General features: G+C 41.3%; 1 protein-coding gene across 1 annotated transcript in view; it reads right to left on the bottom strand.

The window, feature by feature from the left end:
* The window catches only part of Slc9a9 (solute carrier family 9 member A9), a 565,781-nt gene that overhangs the window by 389,913 nt on the left and 153,961 nt on the right, over positions 1-21,907 (bottom strand). The window lies entirely within an intron of this gene.

Here is a 21,907-nt window from a genome sequence, read left to right as displayed (position 1 = left end):
GACACACATAAAGATGACAAGTTAGCAAAGACACAGCCACAATGTGTGTCTTCATTATGGTCACTTTTTAAAAAGCATTTATTAAGTACTGACGTTCCTAAACCCATCCTCCACATGAACACAAGATCTTCATTCAAAAACAACAGATTATGTCATTCCCCTACCCCCACCCCCGTGAAGAAGTTCTGTCCATGCTTACTTTCCAGAGATGCCTCTCTCTGCACACCTGACCCACCCTTTGCTGTTCCTCCAAAGTCACACTGGACTTGTTGCGACTTTCTAAACACACTGCAGTTTCTTACCTTTTTTGTTTTGTATTTGACCCTTCCTAAAAGGGCAGAAATTCCTTTAGCATCTACTTTCACCATTCCCTCACCCCTTATATGTGCTCCACAATGCACACACGCATGCGTGCGTACACACACACACACACACACACACACACACACGAGAGAAAGAGAGACAGAGAGAGAGAGAGAGAGAGAGAGAGAGAGAGAGAGAGAGAGAGAGAGAGAGAGAGATGCTTTTGAAATCCTTTTCTTCATTCTTTAAGGGTCTTGGGGAAGACTGCTTCTGAATCCTCTGATCTCCTCAGCTTTGAGCTGGCTCATTCTTTTATGATCCTAGCATTTGGATCAAATCACAGACTTATAGAAGAGACGGAGCTTCCTGGGAACAGGGTCCAATTTGCAACCCTTGGTGTTTATTTGACCAGTATGCAGTAATTATTTGATACAGGGATGAAGGAATGGGCAATTGAATATTGTTTCAATAGCCTAGCACTATGAATGGAAAGGCAACCAGATCCTGGCTCTCATGTGCTCCCGAGAGCACATTCAGCCATAGACAGGGTTCTCCAGAGCAGGACTGACTCAGTTGCTACAGGCTGTTTAGCACTGAGCCTTTGTGAATCTACCACAGCTATAAATGCCATAAGCTGATTACCTGTGCTCCTCAAAACTTCCTGGTGTCTCAGCATTTGAAACAATTATGCAAAGTATGATCAGCACTCATTAAGAAAATGACCCACTGAATTGATTGCCAAGAGGGAAAAAGAGTATTCCAAAATGATACCTGTCCATGGTGGGGAAAAAGGCAGAATGGGTGTTTTCACTCTGTTCTTTTCTCTCCCAGTTCAAGAAGCACGAGGACAATATGTATTCTGTAAATGGAGTGCTAGTTGGGTTTGGGGATGGGGAAGGAAAGTGAGTTCAGTGTGAAGGGTTTTCAAGTCATCAAGAAATGTGGAGGTTGCTCTGTCTGCCACAGTGGAAAACAATTGAAGGTCTTTAGTAAGAGGGTTGACACATTCTGATTTGAACTTGGACATAAAGCTCAGACAGCAGAACAGAGGCAGGATAGAGAGATGGCTCAAGGCCTCCCTAGTAATTCCCCTAAAAGATGGGTTTTACTGGAGAGGAAAGGGAGAGGTGTCGAGTCGGGCTCCAAGCACTGAGGGCCATGCACATCCATCATTGCAAGTGGAGATGGCCCAGTGACCATAGTGCTTATACATGGCTTATTTATTGGTTCTCATCTTCCCAGTCCCTCGGCATATGCTGCAATGTAGCGTGCTGCTTAGTGACTGGATAAGCAAGAGTGTTGTGAGGACAGAGGCAAGGAACAGCACACCCATGCTACTTAACGAGGAGGATAGGTTGGCCTTTGTGCTTGAGAGACAGAAGAGATTATTCCAGATTCCAACTTAATATGAAACAGAACACACATGCTTAAAATCATGTATTGCATACTTGAAGATTGCAAGAAAGTAGATTTTGAATGTTCCCATTTCAAAACAATAACAATAACAACAAAACCCAACCAAAAAGGTTGATGAGCATGTGAAGTGAGGTACATGCTCATTCCTATGATCAGCTTTCCTACTGGTCCTAGGCATAAAATGTATCACATACTATAATGACAGATAAGCTTTATTTGTCAAAGTATTTTATCTTTCTTTAGTGCCCTTTTTAAAACAAAGAAGCCACTGCTAGGATCTAACAGCAAAACAAATGAAGGGGGGGGAGGGGATCATGAATTAGAATGGTAGCAGGCCTGATTCCTTTTTTAAAAACCAAGGGTAGAGCCGGGTGGGTGTGGTGGCACATGCCTTTAATCCCAGCACTCGGGAGGCTGAGGCAGGTGGATTTCTGAGTTCGAGGCCAGCCTGGTCTACAGAGTGAGTTCCAGGACAGCCATGACTATACAGAGAAACCCTGTCTCGGAAAAAGAAACAACAACAACAACAAACAACAAAACAAAACAAAAACAAAAACAAAAATCAAGGGTAGAATGATATTCATTATTCAAGTCCAGAGGGTCCTGTTAATCACACCAGGTAAATGGCAGAGATCTCCTCTCAGCTCCTGAGTGCCTTTGAGCCATTTGCTACAACAGGCAGCTTCTGTAGGTGGAGATGAGAGAGTCAGAATTCATCTCTCTTAGGTGATCTCTTTCTTCATCTCAAGTTGAGTCAAGTGCCTGCATCTAACCAAAGTAATGAGCTTTCAACTGAGGTTTTAGTTAACAACATTCTCCTTTTGTTGGGATCTTGTGGGGTAAAATATAAGTTATTCTTTAGCAGAAAATTCTATCTCTGCAGTTCAAGTGCCAACTTCAGCTTCTGGGTATATTTGTTCCTTGAGCTCTGTGGATAGCTTGTGACCCACCTCTACTCTTGGGGAGGTTTCCTAGGTTCGTGTGCAACTTAAGGCTTGGTTTCTTATTCTAAAGTTCCTACTCGTTGATATCCACTCTGTTCTATGAGATAGATTCTTCATTTTTCTAAAGAAAGCACAAGGCTATTTTTGAGGAAAGTATTTATCTGTATATCCAATTATGTTCAAAAATGATCTGACATTCCCACAATTCCTCCTGAACAAAGAACTGAGCCCTGCTTCATAAACGATATCCCACACAAAGGAGAAAGCTATTACTTTGCGAATTCCTGTCTACCCTGTGAAGAAACAGAACAGCTTCAGAATAAAGCCAGCTAGTGTGTCCTAGAGGAGGGAGTATTTTGTCAGGACGGCAAATGAGTTGAATAGGTGAGTCAGGGAATTAGCCACCCACTCTGCTCCTGAGCTTGGAACTTTTAAAAGAACTCATTTAGTTAGTTCACAGATAGTGCTCAGTTTTACGCAGTGCCTTACATGCTTAGATGCACTGTCCCAGTTTCGACTTTCTTGGAATGGCCACAGTGTAATTCATAGCAGGCTCTCCTCAGATCTCTCTGGGTTGGGGAGACTAGCCCTAACTCTAAGCTAGGCTAAAATAATTAGTACTTACCTAAGATGAACCTTTTGTGTTCTCAAGAGAGCATTCTAGATACCAGAAGTAAGAGTGCATAGGAAGGAGAGAGGACATAATTAGATCTTCAGAACCTGTGATTTTATTAAAGGATTTGGCCACTTTTGCCTGTATTACATTGTGGTTCACATGCCTCTCACGGTAGCTGCTGCTGCTTCATCCATGTTTGGGAATTCCTTCTCTTATACCTTCTAAGACCTATTACCTTCTAAGACTATATATGTATATATATATATATATATATATGTATATATATATATACACATATATATATTGTGTGTATATATATATATATACACACTAAATAGTATACACATATGTAAATATATATATACACATATGTATATTATACATATATCCTGTGATGCTAAAGAAGATTCCCATTTGCAGAGGCACACGCCTTCATTTAGGACATGGAAAGAGTGTGACAACCAAGTGACTGACAGATGCTTCGGAACCATGGGAGAGTTCTGAGAAAAAAACTTGAGCAGCCAAATGGGATGAGTGAGAAGAGTGTAGGTGGCTGTGTTTCTGGGGTGTACTGCTGAGGTAAGATAGAAAGCCGAAGCAGCATCACTAGAGTGCAGAACCCAGTTGGGCTTTCTTCTAGACATTCCATGTTGTAGGTTGGGTAGAATCAGGCAGAAAATAGAAGAGTTGAAGGCAGAGGATAGACTAGAAGGGAGATAATAGGACAGGAAGAAGAAGAAGGCAGAAGGAGTCCAGGGACAGCAGGGAAGTTATGTTCTGAGTCATGAAAGATCATCTGCTGCAAGCTGGGTACCAATTCATGACTCAGGCCCCTGGAGGCTGGACATGAATTGCAGCATCTCCAACAGGGGTGAATCCAAGACTTATGACACACTATTAGAATCAAATGGAGACCAATTTACAATCTCTAAGAGAAATCCAAACACTGAACTAGTGGGATATATTTATTAATACCATCATCCTATAGAAACTCTAACTAGTCTGATTGGAATCAGAAAGATAGTAAGAAAACATTCTTAGAGTAAAAAAAAATCCAGAAAGTGACTATTGAAGCCAATCAGAATGCCAACATATTGACTGCTCAATGATGCTCTGTGTATTTTTAATGGCTTGTCTGTAAATGATCGCTCTCTGCAAGCTCCTTCAGTCGCTCCGAAGTCTTCAGAGTGATTTAGTGACAGTCTGTGCCTTAGAACCTTTGTAAGCAGCTCTCTGACCCATATTTTCTTGATGTTTTACAAGGAATTTAAATTTCAAATGGTATTTCAATGTGCCAGCACTCGGCATCCTAGTACATGATCTGCCTAGGTCGATAGACAACAAGACACAATAGTTTCCTCTCTTGTCATTCTAAGTCATCACTCAGTGTTGTCATGCTGGCTCTCTTTGTAGTACTTGCTATTTGGGTGCTGATCAGTATGTATGACACTTGTCTATGACACACGAAGAATCAGAAGTGTCCAAGGCTTCTGCAGCTGAATCCTTGTTAGTCATGACAGGTGTTACTCATTGAGATTTATAAACGAGGTAGCATTCTTCTCTTGTTAAAAGAGTACTGTGAACTGTGTCCCCCTACATATGGTTTAAGTGATTATAGGAGGGTTTTGAAAACAGTTGTAGCTTTGTGAGAATAGACTAGAATACTGGGATTATTTTGAATCTAGACCCTCCCTTTCCACACACTTGGCTATGAAATCAATTCATGAATGGGTTTTGCCAGTGGGGCTCTGCCAGTCATAACAATAGAAATAAATATAACAGAATCCCACCCTTCTGAACTAGGTCAAAGAATGATGCTGTCTGGAAAGTGTGTCATTGGATGCCACTTTGTGGAGGCCATTCTAAATTGTATATTCTACAAAGCTTGACAAATGAATTTGGCCTAAAACATGTCAACTTTATCTGACCTTCGTAGTGATCCACATGTTAGGTATTGAGGTAGTAGTGAAAAGGCGTTATATGCCAGCACACTGTTGCAATCCCTTCAGCCAGGTCTCCTTGGGAGAAACAAGCTCTGGTGGCCAGAGTAGTGGTTTCAAAGGATAGACCAAGGATTGTTGGATTTTCTTGAACCATACCCAGGAACATCTTTATGGTCAGAACATCTTCACAACAGTAGGGAAGTGTTAATTGCATTTTTCTATTCTCATTCTTTGGTTTACTAAAATAGAGTTTACAAAAGGATATGTGATAGCATTAGTACATCATATGGCATTCAGGGGCAGATGTAAGGAGCCCCTGTCTTTTATTGCTCATATCCTACACTGAAGAACTTTGCAAAAATATAAGGAAATGATGCTACTCTCCTCAACATAGTTTTTTTGTTTCTCTTGGAAAATAAATTTGTCTTTCATATGTTATAATATTTATAGTCAAATGTACAAATTATTGTTACTTAAGTCAATAAAAGGACATTTTGAAATTTGTCTTAATTTCTAGTTGGATAAACAATAATGGGTACATGAACAGAAACTCTTTGGGGTCTTTCTTACCCTGGGAGAGTTGTGAAGAGCCATTATAAAATGCCTGAGAGTGACTGTCCTAAATAGGTGGGCATATAACGGCTTATTCTCTATGCACTGAGAATGACACTAGCTAAGCATCCTGTTTGAGAAAGATGAGGAAATGTTTCCCTTTGTTAGTTTCTGAGGAGCTCAGATTCCATGCTGGATCCTCACCCAGAAAGGCTCCCTGTGTCTTAACATCTTTTGCCATGCGGTAACCCACTGACTCTGAGTGTATATGTAGAAGACTCACAGTAACTCTCAAAAGAGGAAATGGTTGTGTTTTTACATTAACCCCAGGAGCCTATTTCTAGAGTAACAATTCCATCACTGGTATCTGTATTTGTTTAAGGCATTCATTTGAAAGGTTAAATATTGGAGAGCTGTTTTTTTAATAGAAAGATGCACAACAAAAGCACAGACAATCACAATCCTATTCTTGACTTCATAGCTGCATGGTGTTTGAGAATAATTGATTTCACCTTTTGCTCAAAAGCCACAAGTAACATCCCCTACTGGTCTCTGAGAGTAGAAAACAGTAACCAGAAGGTCATAAGGTTTGGCAATGAGAAAATCAAATGCTAGCATGTAAATGCTGCAAAGAAATATATTTAATAACCAACCCCAGCAGGTACTAGTTCCTAGGTCTTATATTTGGGAATTCATGGATTGAGACCTGCTTGGCACTTCAGCTAGTGCTATAAAATTTCCCCCAAGGTATCTACAGCAAGAATATTCTAAATTTAACATTAGCAGAGAACATAAACATTTAACAAAGACCCAATTTTCTCCCCAATGGGGTTTAATGAGCCATGGTGCAGTTTAATGGGGATCTGTGCCGTATACCCTCTATCCAAGTGAAGATGACTCAGCCAGCCACACAAGCGTTCTCCAATCACAATGATTGCTTCAGCACATTGCCATTTTAAAACAGAAAATGGCAGGCAAATGTTTACCTACAAATCATGAAATATATTAAGAGCAAAGGCCAGTGGCTCCAAAGAGCAGCCCAACTTAGCGATGGCTCACTAAGAAATCATCACTTGGAGGTAAACATAATACTGTGGCTTATTACATGGAACAATTGTAAGGAAAACAAGAAGTCAAAAGAGCATTGTGTTAGTTATGATCATGGGGGACATCGAATAGGAGTGCTTCACCAAGTTTTCTTACTACATATAAAAAGATATGGAACATACATGGTATATCATAATTTCCCAAACTCTGGATAAGGATAATGAGGATAATAATGTAAATATTACATAATAGTTTCAACATGGAGAATGTGTCCAAGGGCAAATGAGCATAATACTGAGAGGAGTCAGCACAGGCTTGGGAGAGAGAAAAGATAAAGACTAGAATGAGGAATTCATCAAGGACTAAGGCTATTCCTCATTGGTAGAATGCTTGCCTAGCCTCATAAGGCCCTGGACTTGAATCACAGTGTTGCAAAAGGGACAGGGTGATGTTATGTGCTTATCCTGTCTGAGAATCTGAACATTCCTCCCTTCTCAAATCTGTCAATTAACAATACCTGGAACATGTGAATATATTTTGTTACATGACTACAACGGCTCTTGAATGTAAATACGTTAGAAGACCTTAAAATGGGTATTTTATCCTAGATCAGCTGAAGCAGTGGTCAATCCTGATCACATGAGCCTGTGAGGGGGGAAATTTCCCCTCACTGTTCCCTAACTTTGTGTCTTCTAAAACAAAACGTCTTTAATACCAGCACTCGGGAGGCAGAGGCAGGCAGATTTCTGAGTTCGAGGCCAGCCTGGTCTACAAAGTGAGTTCCAGGACAGCCAGGGCTATACAGAGAAACCTTGTCTCAAAAAACAAAAACAAAAACAAAGAAACAACAACAACAACAACAACAACAAAAACCAAAAACCAACCAAACAAAAAAAAAAAAAAAACAAAACAAAACAAAAAACCCAGAATTCCATCTATTCCAATTTGTGCTGCCCACGTACTCTAGGCGGATTGGTGATTAGAGCATGATCAGTCAACCAGAGGCCACTCCCTTAAAGAAAACTTTCTTATTCCTTCAAAAGCCATCAATTGTTTATAGCTCCCCAGTCAGGGATAGAGGCTGGCAAATCTCTTCCCTCATTATACTAGGACAATGATGGGTTTAACCTTTATGTAGGCAACCACAGCTGCCAGGAGTCCATGAGTGTGGCAATCCTGTCATGTCCAGATGAGACTGTTTAGCTCCACTCCCCTCTGACCTCCAGCTCTTGCAATACTTCTGATTTCCTCTTCTGAAATTGTTCCCGAGCCTCAAGATTGAGGTGATAAAGTGTGATATACATGACCCACATGTGGCTGAGCGCTCAGCTGACATTTATTCTTTGCACTTTACCAGTTATGAGTTTCTACATTAGCCACTACCCACTGCACAAGGACCTTCTTTATTGAGGTCTGAGACATACACTAATCTATGTGGAGAGATGTTAATTTCCAGGGATTTTTGATACTATGCCCCTTTAGCCGAAGAATAATAGTAAGTCAACCCTAGGAAACAGGAACTCCCCTTTGCCAGATTTACAATAGCAGAGCTGTACCTTCTTATGGAGCAGGCTTCAAATCTACTCATGGAGAAGTTGGTTGCCCCCAGAGCACCCATACCACTATTGCATGATCAGGTCATCTTGCTATGGCAGGTATTACTGCAGTTCGTAGGATTCACAGCCGGCTTAGACTGATGATGGTTTTTCTCTCCTCTAACATTCCTAGCATCTTTTAGTACTGTGATGGCTAGCCAGAAGAGAAGGAGCTTTCTGCTCAGCACCAACTTGATTTCTCCATGTCCTCTAACCAGTACGTGTGGTGTTTTCAGCGTGTGGTGTTTTCAGCAAGATGGTGGTACCATCTAATTCTGGTCGGAAACCAAGAACAATGGCAAAAGTCTGTAATATTGAGGGGGATCTCTGGACCCTTGGACCTAAAGGAGGTATCTCACATTTGGCACTGGGCTTTTTAATTTGGACATCATTGGTTGCTGAGATGAGCATAATCCACTGTGTATGGTAACACCAATTAAATTCTTTTTTTTTTTGTATTGGCTATGAATGTGGCTTCTTTTTTTAATGTCATTTTCCATATGCTTTCCAAATATGCTAGGTGTTAGCCCTCCCCGAATCCCTTCCCTTGTCCTACCCTGTCATTTCTTTCCTCATCTTCAATCTCTCCCCATTCATATCATCTGTATTCTATTATCCACTCTCCTTCCTTAATGCCTTTTTTTCTCCTCTCCCCTAACAGTCTCTTTCTAGTTTCCTGGATTCTTTGAGTGTTCCAAATTAAACACACAAGTCTAAATATTTGATGCCTAGAACTACAGATGAGAGAAATGGAGGATGAGTACACTCAAAATACATTGTATAGAATTTCAAAGATTAATAAAAAATATTTTTAAAAAGAAAAGGGTGTGTTTCACAAATAATGTTTTGGAATGTGTGATGCAGAAAAGAAATACGTGTCTTAGGAGATATGAGACAGTGTTGAAAGGGAGTATTTCAGTGGAGCCGGTCTAAATGATGAAGACATTCAGTTCTTAGATGTATGCACTCGGTGCTGCACCCCTACCTAAGAACTTGAGATCTCTGAGGCTTGGCCAAATCTTGAACTTCCTGGTGTCCTCCAGGCTCTTTGGCATAGCACTGAACACTTAAATACGTAATAAATATTCCACTTTCAGTAACATTTATTGCTTGTAAGTGAATTCACAATTTGTATGCAAAAAAAATGATTGTCATTAGTCGTGACTCTGTAAATTGTTACCAGCAAAGCACCTGAGGCAGAATAAAAATGAATTTTATACAATAAAAATAAAGGAGATGAAATGTCTTAGGCTGGTGTGAGAGAATTTACTAGAGGGGTGTGGATAATGGGGAAAGTCAGGGACATTCTAAGAGTTAGAAAGGTGTGTCAAATCTTTGTTGACTTTAAAATGTAGATGCTGATTCACCAGGGAAGAGAGAGGGGTCTTGGACAGCAGTGGGTATCTCTGTTAGTGAGCAATGGAACCTCAGCTCTGTAGCTGTAATAATCTGTATTCTGCCATTAACCTGGATGATCTTAGAGAGAGAGAGTCTTCTTAGAACTTATGAAAGGGCCCCAGCCAGCTAAAACCTTGACTTTGACCTTCTGAGACTCCTAGCAAAGAGCTCAATCCAGCTGGACTTCTGACCTTCAAAGTGATCAGGTAAAGTTTTGATGCCAAAATCTGCTGGATACATGGTGATTTATTATATTGCTAACACATTAACATGTCTGGGCCCCTTGGACCATAGAGATCTGAACATGATGGGTGTGCTGGCTTCAGAGCTGTAGAATCTGAGCTCCTGAATGAGAATATGGCTGGAATGTCCCTATTTTCAGCCATTTCAGAGCCCCTTTCCCCCATAGCACCACTGGCATAAAAATAAATCACATATACAAATCCATGTTTTATATCATGCTTAACAAACGCAAGCTTGTATCAGAGATTAAGAAAAAGTGTGGGGGTTGGGAGCGGGGGAAGGAAACCATAGGATTCTGCTTATGGGGCTATGGGAGCTAAACACTGATGTAGTCATCTCTGAATGTCCCTCCTGGTGCTATCATCACACACAGCATACCATATCATCCTCTGAATGTCTCTCTCTGAATGTGTTGTTTTATATCTCATAGCCTTATTCTTCAGGAATGATCCTGTCCAGGCCACATTGTTGTGTATAGTCACCATGAGGAAGTGGTGCTAACTAGGATGGAGTTCAGAGCAGGGTGCCATGTCAACAGTCTGGTAAGCCACATCATGGGAGAATAAGTCCCAAATCACAAGAGGAGCCAACAGCAATTTTCTCTTCTGGGTATTTTTTGTTTTAATTATCCTGAATTAGTATTTTTAGGTCAGAATAAGCAGAAAGCCATTCATAAAATAGGCCAAGCTTATAAATATGAAACATGGTGCCCAGAGTCCCTTTCTCAAAGCCACAGATGCCGTATGTGAGGCCCTAGCCATCCCGAGTACTTCCAGATTGCTGACTCCTCTTGTGCACAGACTCTGGGCTCCTTGTATCTCTCCTTTGTTTGGGAAGACTGCCTGCCCTTCTGTGGTTTTCCTTCATGCTCCGTGACCTCTTTTTGCTGTCCTTCTAAAGCTCCTTGCTTTAACACAAACACTGTCCAGGAAAGCATCCTCAGCATGCTTTTCCCTGTGGAATCTCAGTCTTCAGCCTTTGTTTCTCTCTGTACTGATCACACCCAGGTCTCAGCCACCTCCCAGGCAGTTTCACCTGCAGTGGCTCTGTGTGCCTGTCACTGGCAATGGCTGTTTGATTAGTTTTCCACTCCCTGGGAGCGAGGCGTCATAAATCTGCTTTTCTTGAGTCCAAGGAATACATTGTCACCAACCCAGAGCTTTTTGTTTGTGTTTTAAGAAGATAGATAGGTAGATAGATAGATAGATAGATAGGAGGATGGATGGATGGATGGATGGGTGGGTGGGTGGGTGGATGGATGGATGGATGGATGGATAGATAGATAGATAGATAGATAGATAGATAGATAGATAGATAGATTTTTATTTGCAATGGGAAAATCTCTGGCTTTAGAGAGTACAATAATAGAAGTCAAACTACACTTTGCAGTCCAGCAGTTTACAAGATCAGGCAAGGAGCCAGAAATCCATCCTGGAGGTGTGATATTACATCAGATACTGCAGCAAGAATTAGCTTTGTTAGTCCTGAAGTTTTGGTCCCCTACAGTAATCCTTTCTAGAAGGAAAATGATGCAAAAATAAAACATTCAGTTACCAGTGAATTTATTTTCTTATGTGAAAGGGGCGATTTTTAAAAGTGCTATCACCCCAAGAAATATCACTCACTCACTTAAAATGACCTTCTGGGATACTAAGATAGTAGTCAGTCACTAAGGCCTAAGGCCGGGGAGCTGACTGGGTAGTTAAGAGCACTTTCATTGCAGAGGACTGGATTAAAGTTCTAGGTGATACAACCCCCTCTTCTGGTCTTTTCAGATACTGTACACATAGTGCATAGACACACATGCAGGCAAAACACACATACACATAAAATAAAAATAAATGCATCATTTTTAAAAACAAATTAGTCCTCATTTGTATTGTTTGCTCGGCTACGTGCTTGTCAATCCCTTGATATTTCCTGGTGAGCAGTGAACATTAATTCTGTTGGCTGGTTGAATGAATGAACCTCTGAAGGTTAATTCTTTTTTTTAAATATTTTTATTAGGTATTTTCCTCATTTACATTTCCAATGCTACCCCAAAAGTCCCCCATACCCTCCCCCCCCCCCACTCCCCTACCCACCCACTCCCACTTTTTGGCCCTGGAGTTCCCCTGTATTGGGGCATATAAAGTTTGCAAGTCCAATGGGCCTCTCTTTCCAGTGATGGCCAACTAGGCCATCTTTTGATACATATGCAGCTAGAGTCAAGAGCTCCAGGGTACTGGTTAGTTGATAATGTTGTTCCACCTATAGGGTTGCAGATCCCTTTAGCTCCTTGGGTACTTTCTCTAGCTCCTCCATTGGGGGCCCTGTGATCCATCCAATAGCTGACTGTGAGCATCCACTTCTGTGTTTGCTATGCCCTGACATAGTCTCACAAGAGACAGCTATATCTGGGTCCTTTGAGGCAGGAGCGGCTTCGGTGCTGTCTGTTCACCAGGTCATCCACCACTTCTCTGTTCACTGGCTGGCCTACAGTACTTGTCTGTAGATGCTATCACCATTCCTGTTCAAAATAACACAGTAATAACACAGTGTTTCTTATCTAGAACATCCAGGTAAACAGAAGGCATTTTCAAGTATTCTTAATCAATTCAAGGACTCAAGCATCTTCTTAGACCAAGAAAAACCAATCTTTGTCCACTACTAGTGGGTACTCTCCTGCCCCAGACACATTACAGCACCAACCCTTAGGGATGTATAAACATTGACCTCACACATCCATGATTTTTTTCTGCTTGACTATTTTTTCCATGATTTTGACTTTACTACATGCTGTGCCCTAAAAAGATACAGACAGTAAGGAAAAGACATCTCTGAATGTAGTTTTTGCTTCAATGTACAACATCACGTTTAACTCACAAACAGAAGGTGTGGGGCTGGACACTGACTTTCAAAGCATCCATCCTGCAGGCCTGCCTTTGAGCACTGCTGAGAATGAACTGCTCCCACTGAGCAGAGCAGTTCCATTCCCCAGAGCAGCTAGCCAAAGACATCCATCAAGCCCAGCTGTTTCCCAGCTGCGCACAGGACTGTGGAAGTGCTTCAAATGGTTTTTCAGTGTGTTCTTGAAACCACATCGTCAGGACACCTGGAGTCTCTCTGCATCTATGTCCAATATCCTGAGGCGTAGCTGGCCATCCTTTATTACTGGCTCTAAGTCTGTTCTGGGCAGTTGATGCTCCATGACTGGACTTCCAACTTCTCAAGCAAGATCTTGGTGTGAGATCCTTGAAATTCATTACTCTCCTGGAGTAGATGAAAGGGGATAGAAACCTGACTCTGGTGTCAACCCAAGCCAAGTCCAGGTGCCGACTAGGATGTGAATTAATTTGGTGAACTGGAGCCAGTTACTTGACTAAAGCTTCACATGCATTGCATGTGTAAATGAAGAGAAGCACTCATTCCTTAGATGCCCTGGTAAATGGCTGAGAGGGATCATTTCTGTAAGGTGCTTGGCATACAGTGGTGGACAAACAGTAGTGGCCACCATGACTACTATTCATGCCAGTAGTAGATCGTGCCATCAAAAACAGTGATCTCTATACTTGTTTGTTTCCTTTTTGGCATAAAATGACTTAAGGGGGGGAAAGTAGAGAAAGGCTAAAAGTTTTCTTCCTTGCAACTGTGCATACTGCACACACATTTACTCTCTCTGAGTCTTTGGGGTCCTTGTTTGCAAATGAGGAGGTTGAAAAAGATTGTCTTTTAAGGTCCCACCACATCTCAAATTTTATAGCTCTCAGAATCCCATCCTCTGAACTACAGATCTGGGATATGGATCCCTCACATCCTCCTAATTATGCAGAAAGAGGCCTGCTGTGGTGCTGGGATCAAGAGAGTGGTTTAGAGAGGAACTGAGCTTCAAATGCAGAGGGTAGGATGGTGGAAGTTATTAATGAGTTTAACCTTCTCTGCTGGAACGAGGAGAGAACTGTCTCTATAGCCTTGATCCCAGAACTATCTGAGCCCAGGGATCCTTTGCTAATGTTGAGCAGGTCACAATATTTGGAACCCCAAATGGGAATGAAAACTCCTGGCTCCACTAGCTGGCAGGATGTCTCTTCAAAAAGGCACAGCTTGGCTCCTGGTGAGGGGGATTTTAAAATGCTATCCCAGAGCCTTAGCCAAATTGGCTAATACAAGCCTCCCCTGTGTTTACAAAGCCCCTAGAGTGTTGATTTGTCTCTTAAACTCATTGCTAGTGGAGGCACGTCCTCCATCACCGAGGTATACCCTGTATATACATTTCTCTGTAGGCTGGAGAATCCTGAGGCCTAACCGATCTGCCTTATTGCAAGCAGACTCACTCTTGGAATCTGCTACCCAGTAGTCACTCATTAAATATCCATTGAATGCAATCAATAGGAAAGTGAGAACCGGACTCTTGACTACTGTCTTAAAAAAAAAAAAAAAAAAACACTTGACTGACACGGTGCTGTTTTGTCTTGAGAAATAGCAGTGGTTGTGGGTCAAAGAATTTTGGAAGCGCCGTCTTCAACACTGCTGTTTGTGAGCTTTATAGACGTAAACAATGAAGTATTTAGAACCTCTGTTTCTTAGAATGGATAAAATCGCCTGATCATGGTGGTGATCGAATCAGTTGTAGCAAATGTGTCAAGTCAGATATTTGGGCACACCGTTACAGACTGTTATCAGTAGATGACAGATTCTGTGTGTAGGAGAATTCAGATGGAACCCCTATGTTTGTGTTTATCAGCTTTGGGGTGCTTCTTCTGCATGCTGACTCCTGCAGGGGTGCTGTTTGGATGGGTAGAGTAAAAGCATTATTGATTTGCAGCTAAAAGTTGGCTGAAGTTGATTAAGACATTTTGCTCACATAGATGTTAGTGTCCGGCAACAGCACAGTCCAGAAACCTAAGCAATGCAAAGCCCGGCACACTGGTCTAGTCCTCATTGGCTGGCTGTAAAATCTCAGGTTATCATCAAATTCCTTTGCACCTCAATTATTTTACTAAACCGTGGCTCTTCTCTCCCTGAGACAATGATGTGAAATGAACGGAAACGCTGCGTGTGGAAGCTATTTGAGTTCTTTGAACGAGGTACACAATATAAATCCAAGCTGGTATTTTTATTTCTGAGTAAATTTGCTCGAGAATAGAATCTGGGTTTATATGAGGGTGTTTTATAGACTAAGGTTTATATGGAGGCTTTTAAACTGATGCTATCACAGTATGCTTAACATGGAATTGGATAGAGCGAGAGAATGCATTCGAGTGCTGTTAAATAACACTGTGCAGGCTTGCAGCAGATCACATAAAGAAATTGGTTGGCCTGCCAGCCCTATCTCGAAGCCTGATGGCTTCAGGGGGAAATGCTGTAGGCTAATATGCTCAGACTTCCTTTGAGATGCAATATCTTCCCCTTGGAGTTCAAGGAAAGCAGGTGAATATTTTCTCCCTTCTGCCCTCTACCTCAGACTCAATACAGTGTTCTCCTCCAAATACAATACTCTGGAAGTAGAGTCACCATGTTTCTCCTCTGCAACCTCACAGATAATTCAACTCCATGAACTTAATGCCTTTGGTTTTAACTCTTAAGACTATGGGAATCACACCCGCCTGAGTCTATTCTTGTGCTACTTAGCAGAGAGCAGATGTTAATTGAATGTTGTCTTTGTTCTCCAATGTTAATTGTGATACTGAGGAAACTCCATTGTCAATTGCATCTGGTTTGTTTGTTTATGATGTATTTATTTATTTTGGTGAATAGAATGTTGTTTAGCTTTCCTTTGAATTCTCAAGGTAGGATACTAAAACCAAAGATGAGCAGTTGAGTGTTTGGCTACTTGACACTTGGAAATACAGAGGCATGGAGGGCCAGAGATGACAAAAAAATCAATATATAATATGATATACAAAGGGATGACAGCCTCCCTGACAAAACAAATAACTGAAGACCACAATCAAATAGTGACACACAACAGTGACCAGAGAGCATGGTCAAAGAGACCAAAGGAAAACACAAATCAAAAATAAAAACTGTGAATTACGCTAATGTTAGTAATCATTTCTCCAATGTTAAAAAAAAATGAAGACTTAAGTGAGGAGTTCAGTGACAAATGAAAAATTATGAGAGACAGCCCAATGAAGTCACCCCTATTGAAGAAGCTTTTCTCCAAAAATAACAGTTCTGCTTTTAATTATAGGTTCTTGGGTCTGTTAATCAGCCATCTTCCTCACGACTAAGCTTGGTGCAAATAAGAGAAAGGGATTCAGCAAGATGCCCTGTTTAATTAGAAGGAATTTAATTAAAAATATTTTTATACACATGACCAATCACCATTATTTATGCAGATGTTCCATCATGCTGCCTTGGAGACGCTTCTGCGCACCCCGCATGTCCCCCTTTAAATATGCGGCTGCGTTTTCTGCAAGAGGTGCTACGAAATGAGAAGCACTGTGGCTGGTAGTTAATACCTATTTTTATCAAAACAGCAGTGCAGCTCACACATCACCCGTGCAGTGTAACCATAGTAACCCCAAATAGAAAGGGTCTTCAGATTATCATTGCGATCAAAGGTAAAACAGTTCATGTGCCTTTGAAACAGTTATGCCGTGGTAAACTTTAAAGGATGAAAGTGGCTCTTTTAAATCTTGTTTTTCTACTACTTAAATGTTAAGAGAAAAATTTGACTTGCAAATGCGGTGTATGGAAATGCCTCTCATTTTGGACAACTCTTCCTCAAAGTGTTAGTAACCGAAAAGATGAATATTCACATGTGCACATTTCTCTAGTGCTTCCATCTGAGTGTGATATGGAAACAATAATCGTATTTTAATGTTATATTAATGTTATTAATCACGATTAATAATATTAATAATCATGTTTCCAAGTCAGAGAATTTGTTTCAGAGAGAAATCCCACATTGAAGAGCTCAAGATGAGAAGCTATATTTTGTGCCTCATCACCGGCTCTGGTGAGGATGGTAGACGCACACCCCATGGGCTGAACTGCAGACAATGACTCAGGGTGTGGACTGGCAGTCAAATTACAAAGGAAAAGCATCTTTAATGAGAAGAGTAGTGAAACTGATTTAAACAATAGCGAGAGGCCAACCCAAACACGGATCTGAATGGGGCTTTATAATATATGGTCAGTGTAGGATGGGTGGGAAAACATTAGCAGGTGGGGGATAAAAGGCATAAGTGGCTACAGCTGATTAGTCTATTAAAGCATCCATGATCTAGATAGCACCAAACAGAGCCCAGCATAGATACCGCTATGTCCACGAGCAATTAATAGATGGAACAGCAGGGCAGTACCCACACACCCAGCAATTGCTATGAGTTCAGAATCTTGGAGTGTAAAACAGGTATGTAAACGCAGAGCTTCCACGGGGCATGGCTCTAATTCCTTCTTTCCTTCCTTTGACCGTCTACACCACGGAAGTGGACAGTGGCAAGAGGCGAGGGAGAGAAAGCAGGTTCTTTATGGTGGCTACTTTATTGAGAACAAACTTCTGGCAATTTTATGTGTAGTCACAAATAACTAAAGTGCTATAGGGGGGTATCTGAAGAGCCAGTTAAACACCCAAGGAGAGTTGATTGTTGTTAAGTTTTATTATAGATCTTATTATAGAAAACTTAGCAATTTATAAGTAATCTTTTACAAAGCATCTTATTTGATCTGTCAACAGCTCTGGGGAGAAATAGAAAATACTTTTTGTTTCATTTTGTCTTGTTTTGACAGGCATATTCAAGGATGCACAATATAAGTTCCAAGAATTTAAGGCACTAAGCTGCGATTTCCCTCCACCATGCAAGCTGGGGACTGCCTCAGCTCAGATACAACCCCACCATGCACGATACCACTCCTCCACGCACGGTACCATGCCACCACACACGGTACCATCCCTCCATACACAGTGTCACCCCTCCATGCATAGTACCACCCCTCCATGCATAGTAACACCCCTCCACGCATGGTACCACCTCTCCATGCATAGTACCACTCCTCCACGCATGGTACCACCTCTCAGCTCACAGTACTATCCCCTCACTCACAGTAAACTCCCTCCACCTACAGTACCTAGTTCTAGACGTTGTCAGCAGGACTTTCTATACTTCTTTATTTACTTATCAATTTCTTCATTTCTATTCATTTGGTTTGCAGTACCAGGGATAAAAAGGGCCATGCACATGCTAGGCACATCCTCCATCACCGAGGTATACCCTGTCCTGCTTTCTACGTGCACCGAGGTCCTGGGAACTAAGACTATAGAAGTTCACATTATCTTAGGAGAAAAAAAAATGCACCTTTCTTATAATGACAGTAAGCAAGACAACGTGACACACTTCAAACTGTACACATGTCCCACAAGGTCTTGCACAGATATTTATTTTAGTGGAAATAATTATGGTGAGCTTACTTCACTTTTTGATTAACCATTTTTACTCAGAAAAGCAAATACTTCATTTCTCAAGTTTTAAATTTGTCAGCATTGCAGACCAGGATCCCCATTTTTTCACTGATACCTGTGAGAAATGGAGCATTGGGGCCAACTCGGAAGAATCAGGGTGTCTGGAGGCAGGACCCAGTAATCTGTATTTTACAGACCCCCGGGAAGTCTTGGGTTATTTAAAATGGAAAGACGCTAGCTGCAAAGGATCTTAGCTGTCATCTAAGGACATACACAAGAAAATAAGGCCTAGGAAGGTTAAGAGGCCAGCTTGAATTTGTCCTATGTACTTGAAGCAGGAATTGCATGAGACCTGGGGTCTCTCAGCTCTCAAAAATAAAAAAATAGCACCAGTCTATGACACATGTCACCTAGGAGCTGGTCTAGCTACCCATGAGCAAAAAGACTTTGACTTTGGATCCAATGCCTGATGGCATCTAATTTCAGTAAATGAATTATAATCCATGCATTTAATTTAGTCTCTAGACAGGATAATGCCACTGTGAGGTTTCTAAATTCAATTAATGGGAGCCAGTAGTCGCCCGATGAGAGCAGATACCCAGGGCTCAGGGCTCCATTGGGCAATTTGGATTCTTAGCACATCCAAGCTTCTGAAGAAAGTGAAGATGTGTGACTTACATGTCATATGCGAATTTGCTGATTCTGTTTTAAATTTCATGACATGCACAATATCACATTGCATTTAAAGATCTTTTGCATTACAGCTCATGGTGGTTTACTAATACACTATGAAAATGATTGATTAATTTCTACATGTGGTTTTCCTTTCAAGCATTCGCACACACACACACACACACACACACACACATACACACACACACTCACTCACACATACACACACAAAAATGTTTCCATAGCAAACACATTGTTTATTTGCTTGCTTTAACAGTGTTTTAATTTTGATGCCCTCTCCCATCTCCTTCTAACCCAATGTCTTATCTTCTCTCTCTTCCCAACTTCACAATCCAGAATATGTCCCGCCAGGTTCTCTGCACTAAAGTCCTCTTTGTAATTATCACCACACACATTTGCAACAGATGTTAAATCAGGATTTGAAACACAGAAGCACTTCTCCAGGGAGGTTTGTGGTCGCCATCCATTGGTCTAGTTGCATGGCTTTCTCACCTCTCATCCACATTAAGCCAGTGAAAGGTCCCCAAGGCCTTAGCGTCCCCTGGCAGTTGAGATTTGTAAGGGGCTGAGACTCTCACATGTGAGTCTCTTGCTCACATGGGTTGCCTGGGGATCTCAGCTTTGGAAAGGAACCAGATGTAGCCCAACAGGCAACATAAGATGCCCCCAGGAGTTTGGGAATGGATGCTGATGAATGAGGTTTGAGCCTCACATGAAATATCTCACATATAGAGCCTATATAGGTGCTCTGAGGGGGGCTTATATCAACCACATAAAATGGGTTCTTATTGTTTTCCCCACTTTGGAGATGTCAGAACCTATCCAGTGAATGATGAATAAGGCATGTGAGAAAGATGGCCCTTTCTATACCTCTTCTCAAAGATTGGCTACTGGTCTTCAGCAAGTTGGGGAGAATGTGGTTAAAGTCACGTGTTAAATCAAATTGAAATTTTGCATTATGGCATGGGATTGGAGGTGCTTGTTACTGACACAAGTCTCTGCTGGCAACTTAAATACCTCAGGTTCTTATCTACCAGTAGGCAAGGAGTAGCCTCAGGAATAAATTCTCCCCAGAATATAAAGCATTTAATACTGCACAGTCCAGAGAGCTCAAGAGACAGCGATCTGCTTTAGGGATGCACAAACCCAGGGGTGGCAGAACACACAGGTAGTTTGAGGGCCTGGTGCTTTAGTGTCTGTCTCCGGGGCCAGATGGTTGTCTCCAACTGTACTGCTGCTCTCTGGCTTACTCTCTACCAACTGCCTTGCTCCACCACCCTTAGTCTGTGGCCCCTCAAGCCTTCAGTTCACCATAGTTTACCTGACTCTACATTTACTCAAGTCATCTCTTGCTTTAACCTTTTTGTCTTTTGTTTCTGCTACTAAGTATTGTAACAGTGTTTTCCAAATTCAGTTTCTCAAGAGGAACTTGAAATTTAGCCTCATTCACCATTTGTGACCCAGTCTACATACGGTGGGTTGTTTGCCAGTCAGGATTGTTTGCCAGTCAGGGGATCTTTGGAACCTCTGGGATTGTTTGTTTGTTTTTAATACTTTTATTTTCTTCACAATCCAGTTGTTGCCCTCCCACAGTTCCTCATCCCATTCCTCCTCCCCCTGTCTCCAAGAAGTCCTCCACCCTACTCCCACCCAGCCCCCTCCCCCCACTCCCTGAGCCTCAAGAGAGCAATGGGGGGAAAAAAGCAATGTACATGGCTATATTTCCTGAGTCCCATTCAAGGTCCAAGTCAAGAATATACAATACACAAACACAGGCATAGGAGCTAGAAACCTCTAGATACATACAGGAGGGTATGATGTTGATTTAAAATTTTTGAATCATTTTATATATACTTTTGTGCATCTTTACACAGTAGGAAAAATGCCTCTTAGGAAATCCTCAAGTCTGAACAGGAAGAGCACTAATTTACCCTTTTAATGGACCCATGAAGTTCTATAGAACCCTGGCAATTTCTTCAATCTGTCCTCTTAAGAATATTCCAATAAGCATCCTCGTTCACAAACTGTTAAGAGCTAGTTTTTTTGTTTGTTTGTTTGTTTGTTTTAACTTGTATGGATTAGACTTCTTAAAATCACCTAGCTGGGTCAGGAGGGCCTGTGTGTTTGAAGGTGCAATAAATTATGCTATTTGCTTCCCAAAAGTCTCTTAATGATTTGTGTTTCCACTGGTAATGTGTAGAAGTTCAGTTTCCCTGCATCCCTGCCAATAGCAACTGTTAGTGTCGGTACTGCTGCCAAACACTGTAGGGTGAAATGACAGGCTATTGTTTTAGTGTACATTTCTATGACTTCCCTTGAACCTGAACAAACTTCTCATGTCTGTGGCCAAGTATGTTTGATCCTTTACAGACTGCCTGGTCCTAGTCTGGGTCCATGTCTCTGTTACTTATTGCCAGATTATCACTGCAAAGAGAGAGCAAAGACTCATCATTTGCATGTAAATGGCTTCACCTAATATGTTGCCTGCCCATTGATTTTGTTTATAATGTCTTTTCCCATTTGAAGTTTTTTTTTTCTCTTTTTCAATAGGTATTTTTTATAAATTATCTTTCCATTTTTATGATGGTCATTTTATACTCATAGTTTATCAAGATTGATTTGTAAATTTCTGTGAAGTTCTTACTTGGTCATTATCTTTTAATTCAAGTACATTTCTATAAATACCACCTTCTAAAGGTATAGTTAATCTGTTGTGCAAGTAGAATTTAGTTAATCTACCATGTTTTGATTTCTTTCAAATTCTCATTATT

This window comes from Mus caroli, unplaced genomic scaffold (assembly GCF_978045245.1).
Source record: "Mus caroli unplaced genomic scaffold, Mus_caroli_1 scaffold_11, whole genome shotgun sequence".
Taxonomy (NCBI): Eukaryota; Metazoa; Chordata; class Mammalia; order Rodentia; family Muridae; genus Mus; species Mus caroli.
This window is presented reverse-complemented; position numbering and strand designations above follow the sequence as displayed.